This window comes from Penaeus monodon, chromosome 5 (assembly GCF_015228065.2).
Source record: "Penaeus monodon isolate SGIC_2016 chromosome 5, NSTDA_Pmon_1, whole genome shotgun sequence".
NCBI lineage: Eukaryota > Metazoa > Arthropoda > Malacostraca > Decapoda > Penaeidae > Penaeus > Penaeus monodon.
In genome coordinates, this window is record NC_051390.1 from 42380184 (window position 1) to 42387683 (window position 7500).

Here is a 7500-nt window from a genome sequence, read left to right on the forward strand (position 1 = left end):
TGAATATATATATATATACATGTATATATATATATATATATATATATATATATATATATATATATATATATATAGATAGAGAGAGAGAGAGAGAGAGAGAGAGAGAGAGAGAGAGAGAGAGAGAGAGAGAGAGAGAGAGAGAGAGAGAGAGAGAGAGAGAGAGAGAGAGAGGCCGCGGTAGCCGAGTGGTTAGAGCATCGGACTCAGCGCTGTCACGACGGCAATCTGAGTTCGAGGGTTCGAGTCACCGACCGGCGCGTTGTTCCCTTGGGCAAGGAACATCACCTCGATTGCCTGCCTAGCCGCTGGGTGGGCAAGCCAGCCCAAGTCGGTGCCGGTCCCAGAACCGGGTAAATAGAGATGGTGACTCGATAAAAACACCGGGCGGAAGGCAACGGCAAACCGTTCTAAATTGCCAAGAAAATAATGGCCGCGGTGGCCGAGTGGTTAGAGCATCGGACTCAACGCTGTCACAACGGCAATCTGAGTTCGAGGGTTCGAGTCACCAGCCGGCGCGTTGTTCCCTTGGGCAAGGAACTTCACCTCTACTGCCTACCTAGCCACTGGTTGGGCAAGCCAGCCCAGATCAGTGCTGGTCCCAAGCCCGGATAAATAGAGAGAATGATTACCTATAAAGATAACACCAGCACTCTCCGTGGAAAGGAACTGGGGACCGTACCACGTACTCACTCCAATATCATCATAACATGAAAACTACAATTAAGTATCATGCTGTGACCACGGCGGCTCAAACATGAACCTACCGTAAAAAGAAGAAGAAAGAAAGAAAAAAAAAAAAAAAAAAAAAAAAAAAAAAAAAAAAAAAAAAATATATATAAATATATATATAAATATAATATATATATATATATATATATATATATATATATATATATATATATATATATATATATATTATATATATATATTTGTGGAACATGGGAATCTATATACATTTTTTTTGTGAAGTACTAATTATTTGGCTAACAAACTGACCAAGTATCAAGCATTGCGTTCTATTAGTTGTGGTTGTGCGGCTCCGGACAAATGAATTCAGGCAGACAGAAACAAAGAGAAAGATTGAGAAAAATATTCACGTGTTATTCCTGTGGCAAACTCGTACCTGCGATACCTGGCACGGGAGCCCATAAAGGAAACGGAAAGAAGAGAGGAAAATGAAAAGAAAAAGAAGAGATTCTATAAATGTGGATGAAAAAGGACACACTGGTTGCCATCGCAAAAAAGCCTGATATTAAAAATTTTCCCTAAGATTAATCCTATGAGCTACATTTCTCGCACTTATTGTAATTTCTCATTGCAGGTTTAAGATAACATAATCTTTCTGCTTGTGTGCTGATAGATGTTTTTATTACGAACATTCTCATTTATAACACTTATATTTTGCACAAAATAAAGTATACTAGCAAAGGATATGAAGTGACTGTGACAGCTGCATTTTCCTTCTTTTGGCAGAAAATAGTCTATATTTTTTTGTGATACCACAGTTTGAGACCACATACTGTTGAAGGTCTATCCTATCCTGTCTAGTAAAACCTGTCTGCAGGGTATGTTGAACCATGCAGAAATTATTTATGATATATGTAATTTTATGAAAAAAGGCAACAAATGTTCATTACTATGCACGCTCGGATAGCTGAGTCGGTAGAGCATTAGGCTTTTAGCCTAAGGGTCCAGGGTTTAAGTCCCTGTTCGAACGAACGTAATGCATTGACAATTTATACTCATACTGAAATGCCGATTGGCAGGATTCGGCTGATGAGACACTATTCTCGTTAAAACTACGCTGACAATGCTTCCCTTACTGTAAGCAATGGATAAAAATAAATGCATAAAATCATTGAGCACTGCGTTGGTTTGTTAGATGATTTCAGATTAATTTGATAATTCTATCGTGTTAAAGGAATGGTTCTTAATATTATAAGAGTCACGGACTATTTTAAGAATATATTGATGAAAGCTTTGGAATCGCCCACAAATATTCACATAAACACAACTTTCCATGCAATGTGTATAATGTACTTCGTTTCTTGAAATTTGATTGTGTCATAAATATATGAGATACACAAAGTATTATTAATCTTTAAAGTAAACAATATAAAAAAGTACATTAGCATAAATGTTATTTCTTATCTGAAATCCTGGACCCTCTAGGGATTCATGGACCCCAGGTTAAGACCCTCTGTTGTAAGGCATTGGCTCCCAAAGTGGGCCGAGGCATGCTCCTGGGGACAGTGGAAAGATCGGGAGAGATGGGGGCGGTGAGGCAAAAGGGGGCGGTAGGGGGGGATGAGGGAATTAGCAGTTAATAATTTTCTTTATTTCCTAGCCTTACGTTGAGCTAATTTCCCTGTACCAAGCACATCCATCTCATTAACAATAAATGTGAAGACAATGAGCTATATTACTATGATTACTAGAGAGATGTTGATTTACCCTTACATATTGCTGACGCAGCTAAAGCTGCTAAATAAAGTGGTTTACTAAATCAAGTTTTATTCATGAAATGCATTTTTGTTTAATCTTGTTTTCAGTTTGAATCATAAAAAAGAAAAAGAAGTGTTTGCATGTGTATGATGGGGGAGCGTTAGGAATCCAGAAAAGCTGGCTGCCATGGTCACAGAAAAAGTGTTTAGTGAAAGAGAAGGGGGAGGACAACCAGAGTAAAAATAAGAATGACAGACTGAATATTCATATTTTGTATATATATTAGATTTATTTATGCAATGTATGTATATATATACCCATGAATATATACATACACATATGTTCATTTATATATATATATATATATATATAAATATATATATATATATATTTATATATATATATATATATATATATTAAACATATATATATATATATATATATATATATATATATATATATATATATATATATATATATATATATATATATATATGTGTGTGTGTGTGTGTGTGTGTGTGTGTGTGTGTGTGTGTGTGTGTGTGTGTGTGTATAAACATGAAAAATATTTCAGTCTAATAAGGCATTTAAACACGAATAAGGAAATCTATGTCCGGATTTTTTTTCTTGTAAAGTACTAAATGTTTGGCTAACAAACTGAGCTGTGCAGTCGTTAGAGTTATGCAGTTCCCAGCAAATGAATTGCCTCTCTTTACAAACAAAGAGGCAGACAGAAAGATAGAGAGAATGGCAGGCACAGTCAAAGAAGCAAAGAGACTGGCAGGTAGACAGACAGAGAAAGACTAACAGACAAACAGACAGATACAAAGAGAAAGAGATTCACGTATTATTCCTGGTACGAGAGCACTTAAAGGAAAGGGAAAGAAAAGAGGAAAATGGGAGGAAGAAGAGGAGGTATTATTAGTAACAAGTACTGTAGTATTCTACAAATATGGATGAAAAAGTACACATTGGTTGCCATCGTGATATTGGATTTTTTATCTGAATATATGGTTAATCCTATAGGCTACATTTCTTGCACTTAATGTAATTTCTCATCACAGGTTTAAGATAACCTAACCTTTCTGTGTACTGATAGACGTTTTCATTACTTTCTCATATAGAAAACTTGTATAAGCAAAGGAAATGATGTGACTGTGACAATTGCATTTCCCCCTCTTTTGATCGAAAATAATCTAGTTTTATGTGTTATGGTTGGGACCACATACTCCACAGGGTTTATCCTACTCTGTCTGATAAAATCTTTTCTGTAGGGTATGTAGAACCAAATCCCTTATTTAGTCTCATATAGGAATTAGCTGCTGGACTAAGAGCCATAGCCATAGAGGGCCGATGACCTTACAAAAATTAATTATGATGTATGTATTTTAAAGAATAAATGGGCAACAAAATTTCAGTATTATGCAAGCTCGGATAGCTCAGTCGGTAGAGCATTAGGCTTTTAACCTAAGGGTCCAGGGTTCAAGTCCCTGTACGAGCGAACGTTATGCCATGACTAATTATGCTCATGTTGAAATACCGACTGAGAGGATTCGGCTGATGAGACACTATTCTCGTTAACACTAAGCTGCTGATGTTTGTCTTGCTGTAGACAGGCAATGAGATGAAAATGTATACATAAAATCATTGAAGCATTACGTTTGTTTGTTAAATTCTTTCCCGTATACAAGATATTTAGACAGTGCTTTAGTGTAGAGTCACGGGACCTTTTAAGAATCTGATGAAAGCTATAGACTCCCTGCGGACATATATGGGATACACAAAGTATTATGAATCTTTAAAGTAAAGAGTCTAAAAATATAAATTAATATAAATGGTACTTTTTAACTGATGAAAATGGTACCCCTGAACCTCAGGTTAAGAACCCCTGGTGTAGAGCATTGGCTCCCAAAGTGGGCCGAACCATGCATGGAAAGATCGGGGGGGGGGGGGGGGAGACAAAAGGGGGAGGTAGGGGGTAAGATGGCATAATGAGCATTTATTATTTTTTTCTTTACTTCTTAGCCATAGGTTGAACAGCTGATTCCCCTGCACCAAGCACATCCATATCATTAACAATATCTGTGTAGACAATAAACTATGTTGCTATGGTTACAGATGTTAATTTACCCTTACATATTGCTGACACAGCTAACTGCTAAATGAAGAGTTTTACTAAATCAATTTCATTTGTGAAGTACAATTAGTGTTCGCATGTGTATGATGGGGGAGCATTAGGAAGCCACCTGGAAGCCAAAAGGGTGTCAGCCAGAAAAGTTTGGGAATCACTGGTGTATAGCATTGGCCAGACGTTATCGTAGCTAGCTATTTCCTTGTAACGAGAGACTTACTCTTATCAACTGACTGCCATGGCCACTGAAAAAGTTGTGCTTAGCGCGAGAGAGAGAGGGGGGGGGGGGCAAAGAGTGAAAGTGAGAATGAATAAAAGTGAATATGTATATCATATATAGTATATATATCATATATATATATATATATATATATATATATATATTATATATATATATTTATGCATGTATATATATACATATATATGTAAATACATACATTTACATGTATATATAAACATATATATATATATATATATATATATATATATATATATATATATATATATATATATATATATATATATATATATAAACATAAATAGTATTTCAAGCTAATACGGCATTTAAACACGATGGAAATGTATGTGCAGATTTGATTTTATTATTATTATTATTATTATTATTATTATTATTATATATATATATATATATATATATATATATATATATATATATTTTTTTTTTTTTTTTTTTTTTTTTTTTTTTTTTTTTTTTTTTTTTTTGGGTAAAATAGTAAATATTTAGCTAACAAACTAACCATGTAGCTAACAGCGCTTTCTAGTCGTTAGAGTTGTTGGAGCTCCGAGCAAACGAATTAATTCCCATTACAAAGAGACAAACAGAAAGACGAGACTGGCAGGCAGAGACAAAGAGGCAGAGCGAGACACTGGCAGGCACGCAGAAACATAGAGAGAGAGAGAGACTGGGAGACAGACAGAAAGAGAGAAAGAGAGAGAGAGAGAGAGAGAGAGAGATAAAGAGATTCACGTGTTATTGTAGCAGAAAACTCATCCCAGCGGTACCTGGGACGAGAGCATTTAAAGGAAAGAGAAAGAAGAGAAGAAAATGAGAGGAAGAAGAGGAGAGATTATCAGTAACATGTACCGTAGCATTCTACAAATATGGATGAAAAAGAACACATTGGTTGCCATCGTGAAAAAGACCGTGATATTATAAATTTTCTCTGAATATATGTTAAAATCCTATAGGCTACGTTTCTTGCACTTAATGTAATTTTTCATCACAGGTTTAAGATAACCTATTTTTTTGTGTACTGATAGACGTTTTCATTACGAACTTTCTCATATAGAAAAACTTGTACTAGCAAAGGAAATGATGTGACTGTGACAATTGCATTTCCCCCTCTTTTGATCGAAAATAATCTAGTTTTTATGTGTTATGGTTGGGACCACATACTCCACAGGGTTTATCCTACTCTGTCTGATAAAATCTTTTCTGTAGGGTATGTTGAACCAAATCCCTTATTTGGTCTCGTATAGGAATTAGCTGCTGGACTAAGAGCCATAGCCATAGAGGGCCGATGGCCTTACAGAAATTAATTATGATGTATGTATTTTAAAGAAGAAATGGGCAACAAAATTTCAGTACTATGCAAGCTCGGATAGCTCAGTCGGTAGAGCATTAGGCTTTTAACCTAAGGGTCCAGGGTTCAAGTCCCTGTTCGAGCGAACGTTATGCCATGACTAATTATGCTCATGTTGAAATACCGACTGAGAGGATTCGGCTGATGAGACACTATTCTCGTTAACACTAAGCTGCTGATGTTTGTCTTGCTGTAGACAGGCAATGAGATGAAAATGAATACATAAAATCATTGAAGCATTACGTTTGTTTGTTAAATTCTTTCCCATATACAAGATATTTAGACAGTGCTTTAGTGTAGAGCTTTAGTTCTCAACCTTTTTAGAGTCACGGGACCTTTTAAGAATCTGATGAAAGCTATAGACTCCCTGCGGACATATATGGGATACACAAAGTATTATGAATTTTTAAAGTAAAGGGTCTAAAAATATACATTAATGTAAATGTTACTTTTTATCTGATCAAAACGGTGCCCCTGAAACTCAGGTTAAGAACCCCTGGTGTAGAGCAAATCTGCTAAATGAAGAGTTTTACTAAATCAATTTCATTTGTGAAATACATTTTATGTTTAATCTCATTTACAGTTTGAGGCATACAAAAAAGTGTGTTCGCATGTGTATGATGGGGGAGCATTAGGAAGCCACCTGGAAGCCAAAAGGGTGTCAGACAGAAAAGTTTGGGAATCACTGGTGTATAGTATTTGCCAGACGTTATCGTAGCTAGCTATGCGCATTTCCTTGTAACGAGAGACTTACTCTTATCAACTGGCTGCCATGGCCACTAAAAAAGTTGTGTTTAGCGAGAGAGAGAGAGAGGGAGGGGGGGGACAAAGATTGAAAGTGAGAATGAATGAAAGTGAATATGTATATCATATATAGTATATACATTATATAGATATATATATATATATATATATATATATGTATATATATATATACATATATATGTAAGTACATATATATACATGTATATATAAACATATATATAAACATAAATAGTATTTCAAGCTAATAAGGCATTTAAACACGATGGAAATCTATGTACAGATTTTATTTTATTATATATATATATATGTGTGTGTGTGTGTGTATATATATATATATAATATATATATATATATATATATATATATATATATATATATATATATATATATATATATATATTTTTTTTTTTTTTTTTTTTTTTTTTTTTTTTTTTTTTTTTTTTTTTTTTTTTGTAAAATACTAAAAAATTGGCTAACAAACTAACCATGTAGCTAACATCGCTTTCTAGTCGTTAGAGTTGTGGAGCTCCGAGCAAACGAATTAATTCCCATTAC

At 34.6% G+C, this 7500-nt stretch overlaps 3 non-coding genes across 3 annotated transcripts; all 3 read left to right on the forward strand.

Annotated features, from left to right (window-relative positions):
• Positions 1–1644: 1644 nt before the first annotated feature.
• Positions 1645–1717, forward strand: Trnak-uuu. Its single transcript has one exon. It is a non-coding gene; the product is annotated as a tRNA-Lys (tRNA).
• Positions 1718–3873: 2156 nt separating this feature from the next.
• Trnak-uuu lies at positions 3874–3946 on the forward strand. Its single transcript has one exon. It is a non-coding gene; the product is annotated as a tRNA-Lys (tRNA).
• A 2246-nt stretch (positions 3947–6192) lies between these two features.
• On the forward strand, positions 6193–6265 carry Trnak-uuu. Its single transcript has one exon. It is a non-coding gene; the product is annotated as a tRNA-Lys (tRNA).
• The last annotated feature ends 1235 nt before the right edge of the window (positions 6266–7500 follow it).